At 42.7% G+C, this 21,700-nt stretch overlaps 1 protein-coding gene and 1 pseudogene across 1 annotated transcript in view; both read right to left on the reverse strand.

Moving 5' to 3' along the window:
• Positions 1-21,700, reverse strand: part of LOC109918150 (uncharacterized protein C1orf21) — a 184,685-nt gene that overhangs the window by 83,607 nt on the left and 79,378 nt on the right. The window lies entirely within an intron of this gene.
• Positions 20,257-20,371, reverse strand: LOC125484304 (annotated as a pseudogene).

The raw sequence follows: 21,700 nt of genomic DNA on the forward strand, positions 1-21,700 counted from the left end.
AGGACTGCTGACTAAGAAACTTCATCTGGCACATGGTAGCTCAGTGGTTAGCAGTGCCGCCTCACAGCACCAGGGACCCGGGTTCGATTCCGCCCTCGGGCGACTCTCTGTGTGGAGTTTACATGTTGTCGCAGTGTCTGCGTGGGTTTCCTCCACGTGCTCTGGTTTCCCCCAACAATCCAAAGGTGTGCAGGGTAGGCAGATTGGCTGTGCTAAATTGCCCATTGTGTCTAGGGATGTGCAGGCTAGGTGGGTTAGCCATGGGAAATGCAGGGTTACACGGATAGGATAGGGGTGGAATGCTCTTCGGAGGGTCGGTGTGGACCTGTTGAACCAAATAGCCAGTTTCCACACTGCAGGGGTTCTATGATTCAAAAGGCAGTGAGAGATATACACAGCAAGAGTGGTTTATAGGCAGAATTCTAGGACTTGCGTACTTAGCAGCTGAAGCTACAAATGGTCAAAGACTGAGTGAAGATGATCAAGGATGCACAAGAGGCAAGAGTTAGAGGAGCACAGGAGATCTCAGTGAATCAAAGTGCTGGGGGTGACTACGGACAAAAGATGATGCTGTGGAAGAACTCGAAAATAAAGAGGAGAATTTGAAATCTGCTTTTGCCAGACTGGGAGCCAATGCAGGTCAGTAGCTCAGAGGTACTTCGTGAATGGAAATTAGCTGAATTTAGGATACACCCAACAGAAATGTAATGACTGTTTACAATTTTCACAGAGACGTAGACTCGGTGAAGTTGTAATCAAAAAAATGAGCTGAGTTATAGGGTAATAAATACGTAAAATACTAGGAAGTCTCAGTAGGTCCTGCAGTGCTGGTGAAGAGAAAGGAAACATCTTGTGTTGATGTTGAACTGCTGTCAAACATGAGCTCTGCTTTTCTCTCTCCATGGAGATGCTGCCTGACCTGCTCAGCATTTCCAGCTTTTTCTCACTACGCACCTCTCCCAAATTGCACTGATTACCATGGCCTTGTGTGAGCAATCATACATCACCTCACACGCATCAGAAATACAGGGGTACTGTTATGTAAAAATAAGTAAAGAAATCAGAAGAAACCATTCAAAATTTGAGAAATATTTGACAATCCCAAAGCACTTTTCAGCCTATGAAGTGCTAAAGTGGTAGACACCATTAGGTACAAGAAAGCAGCAGTCAGTGTGTGCACAAAAAAAGCAATGTGACATGAACCAAATGTTCTGGGGTACACCTGATCAGGTCCCAGGGATTTATCCACCTTTATGCATTTTAAAACCTCCAGCACTTCCTCTGTAATATGCACTGTTTTCAAGACATCACTATTTATTTCCCCAAGTTCCCTAGCTTCCACGTCCTTCTCCACAGTAAGTACAGACATGAAATACTCCTTTAGTATCTCACCCGTCTCCTGTGGTTCCACACACAGACGGCCTCGTTGATCTTTGAGGGGCCCTATTCTCTCCCCAGTTACTCTTTTGCCCTTAATGTACTCATAGAATCTCTTTGGATTCTCCTGAACTCTATTTGCCAAAGCTATTTCGTGTCTCCTTTTTGCCTTCCTGATTTCCCTCTTAAGCATACTCCAACTGCTTCCGTGATGTCAACTGAAAGAGCGGAGCACCAAGCTGATGCCTTCTTCCATGATAACAGCAATCACACTCCCAGTTTACCATTATCCTCTTATTGACATCAGGATTGTGGTTGCAGCTGGCTGCCATGGGCTAAATGGTTATGGTTACTGTCGGAACAGCAAATGCTCACTGAAAGAATCTTCTAGGCATGAAGGTACACCAACTGGGCATGAATAAACTCCAGCCTTGTGGTTACAAAACATGTCCTAGGTTATGATGTGCTGCCTCCAGAGCCACGTACTGTGCATTCACACTGTGACGATACCAAAGGGAAGCGCGTCAGCCTGGAAAGGCCACATACTCTCTTCCACTTCTCTCCAGTGGACAGGAAGACTATTCAGCCCAATAAAAACCAAAAGGACTGCGGACGCTGTAAACCAGAAACAAAAGCAGGAATTGCTGGGAAAGCTCAGCGCGTCTGGCAGCATCTGTGGAGAGAAATCAGAGTTAACATTTCGGGTCAAGTGCCCCTTCCTCAGAACTATTCAGCCCATCCTCCAGTACTCATCACAATTCCAAGGAAGGTGAGAGAGGTCCTGGATGGACGAAGTATCGAGAATGTTGCTTGCTCCTGCCTAAAAGAATCCATTGGCCCAGTAACTATGACACTGACTGTGCCTTCTTGACCTGCCGAGAGCCTTGCAGATCAAGACAAACAAGATGTTACAGCTCTGTCACTGCCACAGTGAAACGAAGCCAGCTTGCACACTGTTCCTGGCTGAGCTGGAGTCAAAAGTGTTCCCAAAGACCTTCAAGCTAACTTTGTATCCAATTGGCTAGCCCTCTCTGGATCCCATGTCATCTAACCTCACTAACTAGTCTCCCATGCAGAATCTTGGAGATAATAAGGAATGCAGATGCTGGAAGCCAGAGTCTACAGGTGTGAGGCTGGAAAAGCACAGCAGGTCAGACAGCATTCGAGGAATGTCGACATTCTGCTCCTCGGATGCTGCCTGACCTGCTGTGCTTTTCCAGCCTCATACCATGCAGAATCGTGTTGAACACTTTGTTGAAGTCCATATAGACAATGCCTGCTGCTTTGCCTTCATCAATCTTCTTCGTCACCTCTTCAAAAAATTCAAACAAATTAGTGAGACACGATTTCCATGCACAAAGTCATGTTGACTATCCCTAATCAGTCCTTGCCTTTCCAAATTCATGCAAGTCCTGTCCTTCAGGATCCCCTCCAACAATTTACCCACCTCTGACATCAGGCTCACCGGTCTACAGATCCCTGGTTTTTCCTTATCACCTTTTTTAAGTAATGGCACCACATTATCCAACCTCGAGGCTTCCGGCATCTCACCCGTGACTGTCGATGATACAAATGTCTCAGCAAAGGGCGTAGCAATCACTTTACTATTTTCCCACAAAATTCTGGGAATCACCTGATCAGGTTCCAGGGATTTGTCTACCTTTATGCATTTTCAAACCTCCAGCACTTCCTCTTCTTTAACAATAACTCTTTTCAAGACATCACGATTTATTTCCCCAAGTTCCCTAGCTTCCACGTCCTTCTCCACAGTAAATACTGACGTGAAATACTCCTTTAGTATCTCACCCGTCTCCTGTGGTTCCACACACAGACGGCCTCGTTGATCTTTGAGGGGCCCTATTCTCTCTCCAGTTACTCTTTTGCCCCTAATGTATTCATGGGATCTCTTTGGGTTCTCCTGAACTCTATTTGCCAAAGCTATTTCATGTCCACTTTTTGCCTTTCTGATTTCCCTCTTAAGCATACTCCTACTGCCCATATACTCCTCTAGCGATTCACTTGATCCCAGCTGTCTATACTTGACATATGTCATCTTCTTTTTCTTGTCCAGAGCCTCAATTTCTCTCATCATCCAGCATTCCCTGTGCCTATCAGCCTTACCCTTCACACTAACAGTAACATACTGTCTCTGACCTCTCGTATTCTCATTTTCAAAGGCCTCCCATTTCCCAATCTTTACCTGCAAATAGCCTCCTCCAATCAACTTTTGAAGGTTCCTGTCTCGTACCATCAAAATTGGCCTTACTCCAATTTAGGACTTTAACTTTTTGATCAGTTGTATCCTTTTCCATAACTATGTTAAAACTAATAGAATTATGATCACTCACATTGATTGCCCCCAATGACACCTTTCGATTAGCTCAGCTGGCTGGATAGCTGGTTTGCAATGCAATGACAACGATGTGGGTTCAATACCCACTCTGGCCCAAGTTGCCGTGAGATCCCACCATTGTGACCTCGCCCCTCAGCTGAGGCATGGTCACCCTCTGGTAGTTAAACCCACTACCAGATGTCTCTCTGTATTGAGAGAGCAGCTCCAATGGTCCTGTGGGATAAAAGGTGACCACTACTACCACTAACTAACTACACCACCAGGAGGAAGCCAAAAGCTTCTGACCAACATTTTGAGTGGTTATCCATTTAAATAGTGCAAGCAGAGGCTGGGGTGGCATAAAATAGAAATTCGCACACTGCCTCACTCTGGGAGGCTGTTTCATGCCACAGTTTGCTAACTTTACATGCTGTCAGTCAGAACACACCTGTTAGAAGTTTGCAGGAGCATCTCATACAACAGCTTTACAGCTTAAAAACTTCTGTGGCACAAGTGTGCACAATTTCACAGCCTATAATGTTTTGGGGGCTGCAAAGGAACATGGCTTGATGAGGAATGAATCAGAATCAGTTAAGCAGTCTAACTGAGCGGGCAGCACTTTACCAATAGGGGCCACAACATGATTAGATTTAATATTGAGCTTGAAAGGGAAAAAACAAGGATTTAATTTTAATAAAAGCAAACTTCAAAGGGACAAGAAATAATTTATCACAGTAAATCTGACTATAGGTTTAGCCAGTTACCGTTCAAACAATGGGAAGAACTCAGAAGTACTGGAGAGAATACATAACCAAAACTGTAAAAGGTTCCACTTGGGTTGTTAAGCAATTGTGCTCAATAGATGAGCTTTGGGATAATGTCAAGCCAAAAGAAAAAGCTTACACAATCGCATTTAAACCAGAAACCAGTGCACTTGTGCGAGCAAAAGGATACAAAACAAATTATAAGTGGTGCAAAAAGAGAATATTTTGCAAAAAAAGACTTGTAAGAAATGTCAAAGCTAACAGTTTTATTGCACATATAGAGGAGGAAGAAGAGAACAAGGTAACAGAGAATGATTAACAGATAATAAAGACAAACGCTGGTAAAACTATAACAGATAACAAATAACTGGCAAAATTGTTAAGTGAGTACTTGGTATCTGTTTCACAGCAGAGCATCAGGGCAAAAAGTCAAAGATATGAAGGGAAGTGTTTTGTTGATTTAATGCAAGTTTAAAGAGGCAATAGTGAAAATAACGGGACTTAAGATAGACAGTCTCCCGTATTTGATGGTCTCTATTTCTGTTATTAGCCTGCAGCAGATGAGAAAATTGAACAGCATTTGTCATAATTTTCCAAAGTTTTCCAGATTCTGGATTTGTGCCTTTGAGTCACAGTCATGGAGGTCCACAGCACAGAAAAATGGGCATCAGCGCATCAAGTCTGTGTCAGTTAAATATGATCACCTAATTATTCTAATCCCACTTTCCAGCACTTAGCCCAGAGCCTTGTATGCCTTGGCATCGCAAGTGTTTGTCTAAATACTTCTTAAATGAGGTTGTAGACCTGCTTGCCAAGCCGGTGGGTTTGGTTGCAAATGTTTTGTCATCCTACTAGGTAACATCATCAGTGCGTCTCCGGTGAAGCGTCGGTGTTCTGTCCCGCTTGTTATTTATATGCCTCAGTTTGCTGGGCTGGTTGGTATTACTTCCAGCTTGATTCGTTCAGCAATGTGGCAATTGTTTCTGTGGCTGGGTTGATGCTTATGGATGTAAATAGTGCTGTTATGTCGAAGGATATCATTATCTCATCCTCTTCTATCCTGGTGTCCTTGATGATATTGAGGAATTCTTGGGATGAGGGGATGGAGTGTAATGTTGTCCACTAAGTATTTCAATTTCTGTTGTAGTTCTTTGGCTAGTCTATATGTTGGTGTACCTGGCAGTGAGATAATGGGTCTGAGGGGGACCCCCGGTTTGTGTACCTTGGGGAGTCCATAGAATCGGGATGTATTGGATCCCTCTGGCTTCATTTTTTTGGTAGCCTGTTTTGCTGACGTTTCCTGAGTTGTGTAATTTCTTCAGGGTCATTGTAATCCGGTTTCCTAAGTGTGATGTCGGGTCTATTGCCACCTGTTGATATCTGCTAGCAGTGCATGAGCTTTCTCAATATTTTGGGCTCCAATTTTCCTGCCTTTCTTGAGTCTTTCCAGGGCTTTACTCTCTTCAGTGTTGAATGCGTTCCACTCAACTTTTTCGCTCAGTGTTGGGACTATCGTCTGTCCGATGGTCTGTTGTACTTCTTCCCTGAGTGCATTGTTCTTTAGCGTTGATTCCAGCGCAGCCAGGAGGTCAGTGTTTTTTGGCGTCTCTGTAGTTATAATTCAGTCTGTGTACTAGGACGGTCTTCTCAGTGTCAATAAGTGGTCGGTCTGAGATGTTTTTAATCCATGAATCTGTGTTGTCCATGTCGTTGATGTGGGTGATTTTGAACAGTTTTTCTTGAAGGTCTATTCTTTTCTTTGTTGTGGTCTTTTGTTGTTGAATGCTGATGGCTTGTTCCAGTGTGGATGTCCATTCCTCGTCGGTTGCGTTGGAGTACAGAGATTTTTGGCGCGCAATTACTCACTCGTATTTGTGGAGGCGATTGTGGGCATCATCGATCATAACCCTTATCATTCCGCGGCCGTTCTGTTCAGCTATCCTCTGTGTTTGTGGGTTGTTGACCGATGATTTATACCTTAAACTTTGTGGCAGTACCTGCTTTCTCAAGCATTCATGCAGGAAGTATAGTTGTTTGCGGGTCACACTCAATCAGTTGGCATTTGTTTCCCATCTACAGGCCAGTTTGAGGGTGTTGTGCCCGTAGGTGTTTCAAGTTTTCGAGAAGATTTGTAGCTCGAGTTGTGGATGAAGTCGTAGACATGTCACATACATATCGGACCCAAAGTCTGGGTTGTATAGTGGGGAGCACTGTCCGCTCTAACCTTTGCATTACTACTTCTGCAATCGGTCCTGATGTTAGGGATCCCATTGGTGTTCAGTTGATTTGTTTGTGTATGCTGTTGTTGAAGGTGAAGTGGGTTGTGAGACACAGACGAAGTAGTTTCATGGTCGTGTCCTTATTGATGTTGTTGGTGTCCTTGGTTGCCTGCTCACTTGATTCATCCAGATAATTAATAAATAACAACAATTATTAATAATAATAATTAATAATAAATAAATAATAATATTCAGACAATGCCACAGGATTCGCTTTTCTCCACTAGAGACATAGATGGTCTCGGTTCTACATTTAACATGTTATGGTACCTCAGTACTGCAGTGAAGTGAAGCTGTGCTGAAACCCCTTAAGTGAGATTTGAACATAATTTTCTCAATCAAAACTACTACCACTGAGTCAGATACCATCTGGTAAAGAGCTGGCAGTTCTGCCAGTTTTTAGATATTTTTCAATCAACCTGTCAGCCACCTCTGAAACAGGTGAGACTTGAACCTCTGTTCTCTGGTGTGGAGATAGGGATACTACACAAGTATCACAAGAGCCCTCTGCTAGAGCTCTTTTCATTCTTTCATAGTTGTCTACCCAACAGTAATTACACATAATTGAGAAGCCTGAGTTTCGTTAGCAACTCCTTTGTCTGTCCAACGGTCTTTCTCTCTCTTTGGGCTCTATCTTATCGTTTACTCCCTACCCCACCCACCTCCCTATTTTCTGCATATAAACTGACGTTTTCCCAGCCACCATCAGTTCTGGGTCACCGGACCCGAAACGTCAACTCTGTTTTCTCCTCCACAGATGCTGCCAGACCTGCTGAGCTTTTCCAGCAACTTTGTTTTTGTGTCTGTGATTGAGAAGCATGAGGCTATCTAAAATGAGAAATATCTTATATTCATTTGAGTTATCTTGTATCTAATAATTCCCACTTTTTTTTAAGCTGTAAATGGTTATATTTCCACTTAGCCAAATAATTCACAAAAGAAGAAGAGAACAACAGCAGACTACCCTTCCTGGACATAATGGTAGAACACAAAAACAATTGGGAACTCCAGACTAGTGTATACAGAAAGACCACACATACGGACCAAATACTCAATTACACCAGCAACTACAACAATGCCTACAAACAGAGCTGCATCAGGACACTATGTAGTACATTGCAGCGATCCAGAACTACGCAAAGCAGAACAGGAACGCTTATACGGGGTCTTCAAAAGAAATGGATACCCGAAAAGCACAATCCGTGTGTTACCTCCAAGATAGACCACAACCGGAAGACACAACACAACCAGACTCACTAATCACCCTACCATACATCAAGGACATATCAGAGATAACCACAAGACTACTCAGACCCCTAGTATCAGAGTAGCCCACAAATCGACAACCACCCTACAACAGCTACTGATGAACATGAAGGATCCCATACCCAAAACCAGCAAAACTGGAGTTATATACAAAATACCATGCAAAGACTGTGAGAAACACTACATAGGCCAAACCAGGTGAAAAGTGACTATATGGATACTGAACACCAACTAGTCACCAAGAGACATGACCAATTCTCATTTGTCTCACGACATGCGAACAACGAGGCACACGAATTCGACTGGGACAACACATCGATAATCGCACAAGCCAAAGAGAGACATGCCAGGGAATTCCTGGAGGCCTGGTATTTCAAACGCAACTCCATCAACAAACACATTGAGTTAGACCCCATGTACAAACCACTGAGAAACAAAACCGGAAACAATACCAACCACCCCAGCAAACGAAGACATGTAATTAACAAGCAGAACAGAACACCGACGCTTCACCAGAGCCGCGCGGACGATGTCACCTAGCAGGGTGATGAAACATTTGCAACCAAATCCACTGGCTCGGCGAGCATGTCTACAACCACAACTCAAGCTACAAATCCTCTTGAAAACTTCTTAAAAGTTTTGAGGGTTTCTGACTCTATTACCCTTATAGGCAGTGCACGCAGATTCCCAGCAGCCTCTGAAAACATAATTCCTCACATCCCCTCTAAACCTCCTGCCCCTTGCCTTAAATCTATGCCCTATGGTCATTTATTCTTCCACCCAGGAGGAAAAGTCCCTTCCTGTCTACGCCTGATGAAGGGTCCTGACCTGAAACGTTGACTTTCCTGCTCCTCTGCTGCTGCCTGGCCTGCTGTATTCCTCCAGCTCCACACTGTATTGACAGTATCTTGGTAAATCTCCTCTAAACCCTCTCTAGTGCTATTACTTCCTGCATATAATGTGGATTCCAGAACTGCACGTAAAACACAAGCTGTGATCTAACCAACAGTATACACAGCTCCTGCATAACTTCCTTGCTCTTAAACCTGAGTAATTGCAGACCTATAAATTCAACGTTACACTCTACTGTTTTCCACAGTACTGTCAGCCACCACACTGTAACTATGGACTTTTTTAGGTATGAAGTTGATCAGTGTTTCAGCATAGATTTGAGAAAGGGAAATAGTGTTTGTCTAATCTCACTGACTTTCTTGGAGGATATCACTAGCATGGTTGGTAGGGAGAATCGATGGATGTTGTCTACACAGGCTTTCAGTAGGAATTTATTGGGTGCCACACAAGAAATTATTAGCCAAAAGAAAACTGCATATAAAATATAGATAATGGTGTTACAAGGGTTAGCTATTAGTTGGGAAGTAGAAGACAGAGACTAGTGATAAAGGGCTCATTTGCTTAATCAGCAGGAATAAGTGGTGTTTGATCTGTTCTAGGGTCTCAACATATACATATAAATGGTTTGGACAAAGAAACAGAGAGCTATATGCAGAAGCTTACAGATCATGCTAAATTAGGAGGTGCACTAAGCTGTATCAATGCAAAGAAGGAATCACAAAGAGGCACAACCAGGCTACATAAGTAGACAGACAGAGAGTAGTGTGGCAATGTACAAGTTAAATTTACCTTGGATTGAAAGAAAGGCAAAAATTAGAATACTTCTTCAAGGTGAAGGACTAGGCGCCATCCAAAAGAAAATTATTCCAGAGCCAACATACACTAATCACCCAAAGTTAATACTCAAGTACAAAAAGCAATCTTAAAATGTAACGGGATGCTGTCCTTTACAGTCGGTTCTGCTATAACACGTGTTCCAACAACGTGACTTGGCTGTAATGTGATTGACGAACAGGGAAACGCTATTTCTAAAATGTGAACTTGTGTTGGCAATCGGAGGAGTATGAGTCAACATCACATGATCGTTTCACAGGCTTTGTCGTGAATACGTACGATGTTAGCACCGAAAGAGTCTTCGTGCCGGGATCACGTAATCGTTTCGCTAGCTTTATCGCGAAGTGTTTTCTGTGAGACGTACTACAACCTCCTTCCCCATCAAGTCATCTTGACATTTTTTTCAAGGTAAAGTGTTAAATTTACGTTTATTTCATTATGAAATATGAATTAAACACTTATTCAAATTGTGCTATCCTTTGTGTTAGGCTTTCGAGTGATTTTTGAGCTGTTTTGAGTGCTTTTGTTGGTGGTCTGCCCCTAACCCCAATAGCACGATTTTCGACAATGTGATGTTGCGCACGTCCGCAACTATCGCTTTATAGCAGAACCAACTGTACATCAGAGGAACTGGAATTTATAATAAGGAAGTATCACTTCAGTTCTAAGAGCAGTGGTTAAAGCCAGTTTGGAGGATTACTTCAGACAAAATACCTCAAGACAGCCATACTGGCTTTGGACAAGGTGCAGATTGGCCGCACCATAATGGTTTGAACGACTTTAAGGATCAAACCATGAGAACAAGTTGCATAAATTTTGTTTTTGAATGACCTTGAGTTTCAAAGAACAAAGGTTGATACAACCAAGATATTTAAAGAAAATTAGGAAGATCTTGAGTGGAGAATACAGCAGTAGCTGAATACAGGGGAATGGAGTACTGAAGAAGTGGGGTATAACTTTAAAATTGGGTTTGCTCTAATGAGGACTGAAATCAGGAAGTATTTGGCCTTCTCTGGGGAGATGGCAGTGTACTGTTAATATTACTGAACTTATAATCCAGAAGCCCAGTATGATGTTCTGAGGTCATGGGTTCAAATCCCACCATGGCAGCTGGTAGACTTTAAATTCAACTCAAACCAAGAATTGAAAACCAGTCTCGGTAACAGTTACCGTGAAACTACCATCAATTGTTGCAAAAACTGCTCCGGTTTACTAATCTGTTTTAGGAAAGGTAATCTGTCAGCTTTACCTGCTCTGGCCTACATGTGGCTTCAGCAATGTGGTTGACTCTGAAGTGGCCTAGCAAACCACTCAGCTCCAGGGCAGTTAGGGAGGGGTAACAAATGCAGACATTGTCAGCAATCTCCACATCCCATGAAAGAATAAGTTTAAAATATACATGGTTACTGGGCTCCAGGTTACCACTAAGAGAACACAAATGGTGGTTCAATTTAATTTTCACGACTGAATTTGATAAGATACTTTCACTTGATACAATTATCAAGGGATATGGAACAAATGTAGGTGTATGGTACTTATGCACAGGACAACCAAGACCTAACTTAATGGACAAACATACTCAAGGGAACGAATGGTCTATGCCTGGTCCTCAGCTAAACACACGCGTTATAACACGTGTTCACGGGAAATGCAGTGATACAGGGATAGTGTGGGGAGTGGGGCTGGGTAGGATGCTCTTCGGAGGGGTCGGTGTGAACTCGATGGGCCAAATGGCCTGCTTCCACACTGTAGGGATTCTACAGTGCTACGATTATAATGATGAGCTGTTTTTTGTTTATGTTGTTCCATAGCAGCAGCTCTCACTTTTTAAACGATGGAAGAAGGAATTATACTATTGAGGCACTTGGATTTGATGTGGCAAACAAAAGTCACAGGAATATTGTCCTTGCGTCACAATATCATCAACATTCAAACATTCCAAATAAACTACATTCCTTCTGAACTATTAACATCCTTTCTCCCCAGCAATACACTCCCTGCCCCCACCCCAGTAGCACTTGCATAAATGCTGCCCTCTCCACACTTCACGTCAGCTCTCATAAAGAGTTATCGAGACTCGAAATGTTAGCTTGCTCTCTTTCCATGGATGCTGCCGGACCCGCTGTGATCTCCAGCATTTCTTTGCTTTCTGTACAGATTCCAGAATCTGCAGTAATTTGTTCCTTCAGGAATGGGACTGTTTATTGTGGATAAAATAATTGAAGACTGCAATAAGATGATGTTCTGATGATGGTAGTCTTTCTTTGTACTTTGTGAGTGCAAAGTACTTAAAATGGGTTCTTCAATAACCTATGAGCTCAACTATTTAAGAGTTAATACAGTTTTAAACATTTCGCCACATGTACCGCAGCAGTTCAAGGTGGTCACTCACTACTAGGTGCTAAATGTCAACGAGGGCTGGGCAATCAATGCCAGTCACCAGTAAAAACCCAAACCAAATGATCAGATTAAAATGAAATGTATTTTTGTAAGCCAGAAATAGGCACTTATTCAACAAGATATGTAGGTGTGTACTTATTCTGGGCTTTATCAAAAGACAAAAGACTGAAAAATATTTCTAAAAATAGAAGATGGCTTGGAGTTCTTTATGAGTCTGTAAGAACCACTAAGTTTTTAGACAGTACAATAGGCAATAAAAGAAAACCTGAATCCTTTAGCATTTAACAAACATTCCATTGCATTTTGTTGGAGCCAGAAATACACACTCCACTTTTACATTACACAGATTTCCTTTTGGTTGCACTCATGAAGCTCTCAGTTGTCAATGAAGCTTCACATTTTTTAATCTTATCTTATTTTTTTACCTCTGCATCAGGAAAGGATATATTGCTGGTAAATAACTGCTGACAAATTAACGTAGTCCTTTAAACATTTAATCACCAAATAACTCACCAAAGCCCCACTGACAATGCTTTCCTATCCTGCAACTTCCGCCGTCTAGGATCAGTGCCACAGGTATGTGGGAACACTACCACCTGCAAGGTCCCGTCCCAGTCACAATCTATCCTGATCTAGAACTATATCACTGTCCCTTTAATGTCACTGGGTCAAAATGCTGGAACTCCCATCCCCATACCATTTTGGATGTATCCAAGAACTGCAGCAGCTCAAGACGACAGCTCAACAAAACAAGGCAAGAAAAGAGACAACAAGGTGTATAGCTGGATGAATACAGCATGCACAGGTCTAGTGGGCAAAATGGGTGTTAATGTGAAATGCAAGTAACTTGTAATAATGACCAGCATTTTATAAATAGAGATAACACAGGGTGGAGCTGGATGAACACAGCAGGTCAGGCAGCATCGGAGGAGCAGGAAAGCTGACGTTTCGGGTCGAGACCCTTCTTCAGAAAATCAAGGCAAGGAAAGGGTCAGGCGATAAACGCACAGCCATTGACATCCACATCCCATGAATGAATAATAAAAACAAGCTTTATTAAATTCTTCAGAAAAAAAAAAAAGAGTCCCCTCCCGAAACATCAGCTTTCCTGCTCCTCTGATGCTGCCTGGCCTGCTGCGCTCCTCCAGCTCCACACGGTGTTATCTCTATTTATAAAACGCTGGTCATTATTACAAGTTACTTGCATTTCACATTAACACCCATTTCACCCACTAGACCCGTGCATACTCTGTAAAAGAGCGATCCAATTCATCTTCCTACCCTTCTCTTTTCCCACAGCCCTGCAGACTTCTTCCCTTTAAATATTTATCCAGCTCCTTCTTGAAATATACTATTTAATCTCTTCCACAATCATTTTAGACAAGGACTTCCAGATTGTGAAAACTTAGAGCATAAAAAAATTACTTCTCCCACTCCTCCCCTGGGCTTTGGCCAATTACCTTAAATCCATGTGCTTTCCTGACACAGATTATTGAGCGAGACAGCTTTTCCAGCATCACTGTATTAACTGGATTGCTAGCCAACAATTCACACTGGTCTAGATGCTGTAAAACAAAAATCCCAACAACCTGATGTTAAAGCATCGCTCAGTTACTAGAAATACCTGTCTAGGTCTACTCAATCCCTAGACAATGCCCCATGCTTAGATCAAAACAACAACTTTAATTTTCTTTTTAAATTATTTATTTGAGGATGTGGACAACAGCGGTAAGCCCAGCAGATGTTGATCATCCCTAAATGCCCTCGAGATGGTGGTGATGCACCATGTTGCTGAACCACTGTAGTCCAAATAATGTAAGTATATACACACACACATACAGTCTAGTTGGGAAGGAAGTTCCTTATATTCAAGATGGTGATTGGTGTGCTGATTAAGTTGTTGCTATGGCGTGGATTATGTTGACCTTCTTGCGTGCTGTTGCAGCCTCAAAACATCCATACAAGTGGGCACTATTCCATCACACTGCCAACTTGTAGATAGTGGACAGGCTGTGATTGAGTCAGAATTCCCAGCCTCTCATCTGTTCATATAGCCTCAATATTTATAGCATTATGGAATCTCCTACAGTGTGGAAGCAGGCTCTTTGGCCCATCCAGTCCACAATGACAGCATCCATCCCAGACACACTCCCCTCCCCTATCCCCATAACTCTGCATTTCCCACGGCCAATCCATCTAACCTGCACAGCTTTGGACTGTGGGAGGAAACTGGAGCACTCAGAGGAAACTCACGCAGACACAGGAAGAACGTGCAAACTCCACATAGACAGCCACCCGAATCTGGGTCCCTAGTGCTGCGAGGCAGCAGTGCTAGCCACTGAGCCACTGCACCACCCTGGCTAGCCCAGTTAAGTTTCTGCTCAATGGTAATCCCCAATGTGTTGATGAGATGGAATTCAAAATGATAATGCCATTGAATATGAAGAGGAGGAGTGGGGTCAGATTCTCTGTTGTTACAGATGGTCATTGGCCTGGGACTTGTGCACATGAAGACTAAATATTGCCCAAATCATGCTTCATATGGAGACAACTGCTTCTATATCTAAGCAGCACAAATCATTCTGAACATTGTGCAATCATCAGCGAATAGCCCCACTTCTGACAATGATAATGAACGGGAGGTCAGGACAATTGTTCCAGAATGTCAGAATAACTGTAACTTACCAGATAGCAGCAGAAACACAACTGACTGATCTACACATGGAAATGCACTGAAGAGTGCCAGAAGTAATTCTAGATTATTGTGCATATTTACCTTTGGAAAAGACAGGGAAAATAAACTACATTTCTAATCTTTTCTGGCTCCTCAAAAAAAAAGTCGAACAAAAAAAGTACTCACTATGCCCAAATCATGCACAAGTTGAAGGACGAAATAACACAGGATTCTTACCAACTTGTACAGAAAATCCAACTCTTACAACATTGCATTGAATACAATTTGAAGCTATAGGAGCCACTGGAGTGGCCAATCTCATGTCAAAGTTCAGTGCTAAAAGCAGACCTCCTCCTCCACGTGAGCAAGTTAACCGGAATTGCAGTTAAATATTTTCCTGTCTGTGGATTCTCTTCACTACTTATGCATGCAGTTATACAGAGCTAAATATAACTTAACAAATAACAAACCAGGCATAGGCAAGGCACAGCAGGACAATTTACGTTTCATTTCATCTCATAACCTTTCACTGCCTCTGAATTGCCACTCTGCGTGGCATTGAGAAGTGAATGATCAGAAACTAGCTCTGATCAAATACTGACAAAAACAGTAACCATAATCTTCAGTCTCTGCCACAAACTCTGCTCCCTTACCACGGACTCCATTCATTTCCCTAGCAACTGAGAGGCTGAACCAAACTGTTCACAATTTTGATGTCCTCGGTGATTCTGATTCCATATTATCTCCATCATCAAGACGTAGGAAACGTTGAAAATAGGAGCAGTAGGCCACTCAGCGGATCAAGCACTCTCCACCATTCAACATGATCGCAGTTCACTTTTTATCTCAAAACTATACTCCCATCTCCCCTCCATACCCACGACGGCTTAGCATCTAGATAGCTACTTATTTTTTTCTTAAACGTATTCAATGATTTTGCCTCCACTGCCTTTTGTAGCGAAGAATTACATAGGTTCACCACCCTTTAAGTGACAGTGGCTCAGTGGTTAGCACTGCTGCCTCACAGCACCAGGGTCCCGGGTTCAAATCTGACCTCGGGTGACTGTCTGCGTGGAGTTTGCACATTCTCCTTGTGTCCGCATGGGTTTCCTCCTGCTGCTCTGGTTTTGTCGCATAGTCCAAAGATGTGGAGGTTAGGTGGGTTGGTCATGCTAAATTGCCCAGTGTGCAGGGTGTGTAGACTGAGTGGATTCGCCGTGGTACATGTGGTGGGGTGGGGTGGGGTGGGGTGTGGGCTGGGTCTGGGTGGGATGCTCTTCGGAGGGTCAGTGTGGACTTGATGGGCCGAATGGCCTGCTTCCAAGTTGTAGGGATCCTATGACTAGAAGAAATGTCTCATCTCAGTCTGAAATGACCTGCTGGGTATCCTGAGAGCTGTGACCGCATCCCCATTGTGGACAACCCAGCCAGAGGAAACGTCATCCCTGTCTCTACTTGAACATTCTTTTTGGGCTGTTCCCTCTTTTCTGAGTTTTATATGTTTGATATCCTGTCTCATTCTTCAGATGTCCAGTGAATATTGGCCATCCGGGAATCAGTCTGGCAAATCTTGGCTGCATTCCTCTATGGCAAGTAGTTTTTTTTTAGGTAAGGAGGCTAAAACTCAATGCCCTAGGTGTCATTTAGTCTCACTTAAGGTCCCGTACAGCTGAAAAAAAAACTTCCCTGCTGCTATACTTAAACGCTGTTGTAGTGAAGGCCAAAACGTCATTTGCCTGTTTAACTGCTTTAACATCCTTGTTTTCAGTGACTGGTGTAAAGGGCACCCAGATCTCTTTAAATTGCAACCTTTCCCAATCTGTCACCATTTCAATAACACTCTGCCATTCTGCTTTTCCTAGTGAAGTGGATAACTTCCCAATTATCCACATTATGCCACATCTGCCATGCATTTGCCCACTCACTCAACTTATCTAAATCACTCTCAAGCCTCCCCACATCCTCTTTGCAACTCACAATCCCACCTGGTTCTGTGCCACGAGTAAAATTCAAATTCTTACATTTGATTTGCTCATCCAAAATGTTGATATGCATTGTGAAAAGCTACAGCCCAAAGCATTGATCTCAGTGGTACCCCATTTGTCAGCGTGTTCCATTCCAAAAATAATACATTTATTCTTGTTCTGTTTCCTGTCTGCTAATCAATTCCCAATCCATTCCAATATAGTATCACCAGACCTGGGTGGTTTGAATTTGTACACTAACCTCTGAATTGATTTTTTTTTAATTGATTTGAATTATTATAGTCACATGTACCTAGGTACAGTGAAGAATTCTGTGTTGTGTGCCGTACAGGCAGACCATACCATACAAACCGCATTAGGGTAAGAGAACAGAGGGAGGAATACAATGTTACAGCTGCAGAGAAGGTGCACAAACAGTAAAGACAACATTAAATTTAAAATTTCAGAGGTCCATTCAGAAGTCTAATAACAGCAGGGGAGAAGCGGTTCTTGAACCTGTTGGTATGTGTGCGTGCTCTAAAAATCCAAGCACATCATATCCACTAGTTCTCCCTTCCCTAATCTACCGGTTAAAATCTTGAAAAACAAGAGTAAGTTTGTCAAGCGCTACTTCCGTTTCACAAATCCATGTTGACTTTGTGTAATCCCACTGGTACTAATAAGTAAAGATCCAAAGAACTGCAGATGCTGAAAATCAGAAACAAAAACATAAGTTGCTGGAAGGGCTCAACAGGTCTGGCATCATCTGTGGAGAAAAATCACAGAGTTAATGTTTTGGGTTCAGCGACCTTTCCTCAGAACCCTAATAAGTTTCCAGCAATCATATCCTTCATAATAAATTCCATCACTGAGCTCTTGAGGCACTGTGGTAGTGTCCCTACCTCTGCACCAAGAAACCTAGGAAAGTCCCAGTTGTTCCAGATGAGTTTAATAACATCTCTGAACAAGTTTAATAGAAAATATCTAGGTTCCAGCATTTTTCCTACGACTGATGTTAGACTAACTGGTCTGTAATTTTTGTGGAAAAAAACGGTGGGGTTACATTTGCTACACTCCAATCTGTTGGGACTGATCTAGACTCGAGAGAAGTTTGTAAGATGACAACTGCTACATCCAATATATACATGGCCACCTCCTTTAGTGCCCTGGGATCTAGATTATCAGGCCTTAGATGTGCATCAATTTTCAGATCAAATAAATTTCTCCAGCCCTGTTGTTTTATTAATACTATGGTCACCTTCAATTCCTCCTCCCCAGTAGGCCCTTACCGCCCTGGCATTTCCAAGAAAATTATTTGTCTTTTCTTCTGTGAAGACAGAATTAAAGCCATTGTTTAAATGCTCTGCAAATTCTTTATTCTCTATTATTAATTCTCCATTTTCAAACTGTAACTGTTACCTAGAATAATAGAATCCCTGCAGTGTGAAAGCAGGCTATTCTACGCATCGAGTCCACATTGGCCCTCTGAATAGCATTTCACCCAATTATCCTAACCCTGTGACCCTGCATTTCCATGGGTAACCCACCCAGCCTGCATATCCCTGGACACAATGGGCAATTTAGGACAGCCAATCCATCCAAGCTGCACATCTTTGGACAGTGGGATGAAACAAAAATACCCGGAGGAAACCCACACAGACAAGGGGAGAACGTGCAGACTCCACACTGACAGTCGCCCGAGGGTGGAATTGAACCAGCGCTGTGAGGCATCAATGCTAACCACAGCAGTGCCATCCATTGTTTGCACTAATCATTTTCTTTTTACATACTTATTGAAGTTCTTACAGCAGCTCTCATTTTCCTTGCAAGTTTATTTGTGTAGTTTATTTTTCGCCTCTTGAATTAACCTCTTGGTCCTCCTTTGCTAAATTCTAAATTGCCCCCAGCATTCAGACTTACTATTTTTTTGAGTAACTTTATATGACTCCTCTTTGGGTCGAATACAATCCACAATTCTTTTCTTCTTAACCGTATCTGACTTACTTTTTCCAGTTGTATTCTTTTGCCCGAAAGGAATGTTCAAGTGTTGTAAACCACACACTGTTGTTATCAAGTATAATGCAGCTAACTCACCTTTCATACATTTGTAGCTTCCTTTTAGAAATACGACCATTGTTTTGGATTGGACTACTTCACTTCCCATCCCAGTGAAGAATTTTCTCGTATTATGATTACTTTTTCTTAAAGGACCTCCCACAACAAGACTATTAATTAACCAAATCACAAAACCCAATCCAGGATGACCTGTTCCTCAATATACTGGTCGAAGAAGCTATCTTGTGTACACGTTAATCATTTCTTAAATTCATTCATGAGATGAGAGTGTCATGGGCCAGGTCAACATTAATTACCCATTCCTAATTACCCAGACAGCACTAAGAGTCAACTACATTGCTGTGGGTCTGGAAAGTCACGTGTAGGCCAGACCCAGATAAGGGTAGCAGTTTCCTTTGTATGACAGTGTTCGAACAAGGACATGAGTGAAACAGATGGGTTTTTCCAACAATGGATTCATGGTCATCATTAGACTCTTAGTTCCAGAATTTTATTGAATTCAAATTCCACCATTTGCTATGGTAGGATTCAAACCTGGGTCCTCAGAACATTACCTGGGTCTCTGGATTAACAGTCCAGTGATAATATCATTTGGACATCACCTCCCCTATTCTGCCGCAGTATTTTTGCTGACGTACTCTGCCCCAGCTTCCCCCACATCAGTCACAATGTCTCAAGAATCTAAATCCCTCCCTCCTATACCATCCCTTCAGCTAAGCATTCTCGAGATCTATTCTCCTATTCCTGATCTCACTGGCACATCATACTGAGACTAATCCTGAGATTGCTACTTTTGAGGTTCTACCATTTAATTTATTTCCTAAATCCTTATACTCTCCATGCAGGACTTCATCTCTCTTTTCAACTATATCGATGGTATTGACCTGGACCGTGATCTCTAGCTGTTCGCACTCTCCCTTCAGATTCTCCTGCAGCTGCTCAGTGATATCCTTGACCATCTGTGGCTGCAAAAACATCCATCTGTCTACCTTATGATAGAATCCCCATATCACAGCTGCTATCCCACTTTGTACTTCTCTCCCAGAGCCCCTCACCAGTGCAACTGAGCCATTCCTGATGCCACGGGCTTCGTTCTCACTGTTTTAAGATCATTTTTCATCCTTGCAAACTCCAACAAGTCTGGACCCAAACTGCTTAACCTTTCCTCAATCCTGTTACAGATTGAGTATATGTTGCATACCTCAGTACACTGTTACACTATGAGAGTTGACACCTCCTGTTAAAAAAAAATCAGGGTTTGACATGCCTTTCAGATCCATGTTAAAACAAAAAGAGAGTAGGAAGCTTTCCTGTGCAGGAGAACATTGTTCCTCCTACCAACATCACCACAAGCAGAATACTACTTGAGGGCAACAAACACACAGCAATTTGTGGTGGCACCTATGAACCACATGACACAGACTTTTTAAATAACTCAGTATTTTTTTAATGCTTCACGAATTCGTGCTTCATCATTGCATAAGGGACACGCTGATGTTCTCTGTATCATTCCTATTTTAGTATGTGTGTTGCCAGTTTAATGTTGAGAACGCAGCTCTTTATCATTTAGATGTAATCAGGCTTTTTGAAGTATTTTGAATAAAACTTAAGCCAGTTTAAGACATTTTCCATGCAGGTTCAGTAAAGATGAAAAGGAACTCTTGTAATATATGTATTTTGCATTCAACTTTACTGTCGTACAACACACTGCCTACAACTTTTTTAAAGTCCTGAGGGACTTATCATCCAGGTTGTGATAGGTTGTATTGTAGATGCATCAATTGAGCAGGTTCTCCCATGAAGTTGGTGTTATGAGAAGATGCCTAAAGCATCCATCCTTTATTAAGTAGGCCACAGGGGATTAAAGCCAAGCAAATGTTATGTAACTGTGAAATAGATTAATCATGATACTCTCAAGCAGAACAGTAGACAAAATGCTGCAAATCCATAGCACGCCAGCCTGATCTCTGAATAGAAATTCAAGTTCGCCTTTCAAGTGGGACTCAGCAATTCAAAGAATGGGTCCCACCTAAAATGTCAACCCCTCAGCTTCAGATTCCAACTGACTTGCCGCACAATTACAGAAAATTCAACTCATTATTTAAATATTGCCACATCTAATTCACTATCCCAGCGACAAAGTATAATTTGTGCATATTTGCACTTGACCCAAACCAACCATATAGACTCCTGCCACCTGTGACAAGGCCTATACAACGTAACTGGATACACAATGAAGCAGGGCAGGGTAGCAGACAAAAACACACCCCACCCCGATGCACTCAATGCTTTCTATGCTCAGGTTGAACAGAATGCCAGTGGCGCGGTGTCATCTGCCCCCAACAGGCCAGGATGCACCTGTTCCATATGTCCCTGCTGCAGATGTCAGATCGGTCTCCCTGGGAGTCAACCCAAGACAAACGACGAGGCTGGATGGAGACCCGGCCATGCACTTAGGTCCTGTGCAGACCAGCCGGTGGAGGTAGTCACTGACACCTTCACCCTCTCCCTCCTACAAGCCAAAGTCCCCGCCTGCTTCAAGAAGACCACCATCATCCCCGTACCTGAGAAAACACATGCAGCGTGCCTTAATGACTACCGCCCAGTGGCTCTGACCTTCATATGGAAATGTTTCAAGAGGCTGGTCATGGCCCACATCAACTCCAGTCTCCCAGCCTGCCTCTATCCTCTACAATTTGCCTACCAACGTAACTGGTCCATAGCGGACGCCATATCCCTAGCCCTGCATTCATCACTGGAACATCTGGACACAAGGACACCTATATCAGACTCCTGCTCATCATCTACTTCTCCATCTTCAACACCATTATCCCCCCCAGACTGATCTCAAAACTCCGAGACCTCGGTCTCAGCTCCACCCT

Source organism: Rhincodon typus, chromosome 10 (genome assembly GCF_021869965.1).
Source record: "Rhincodon typus isolate 14 chromosome 10, sRhiTyp1.1, whole genome shotgun sequence".
In the NCBI taxonomy this organism is placed as follows: domain Eukaryota; kingdom Metazoa; phylum Chordata; class Chondrichthyes; order Orectolobiformes; family Rhincodontidae; genus Rhincodon; species Rhincodon typus.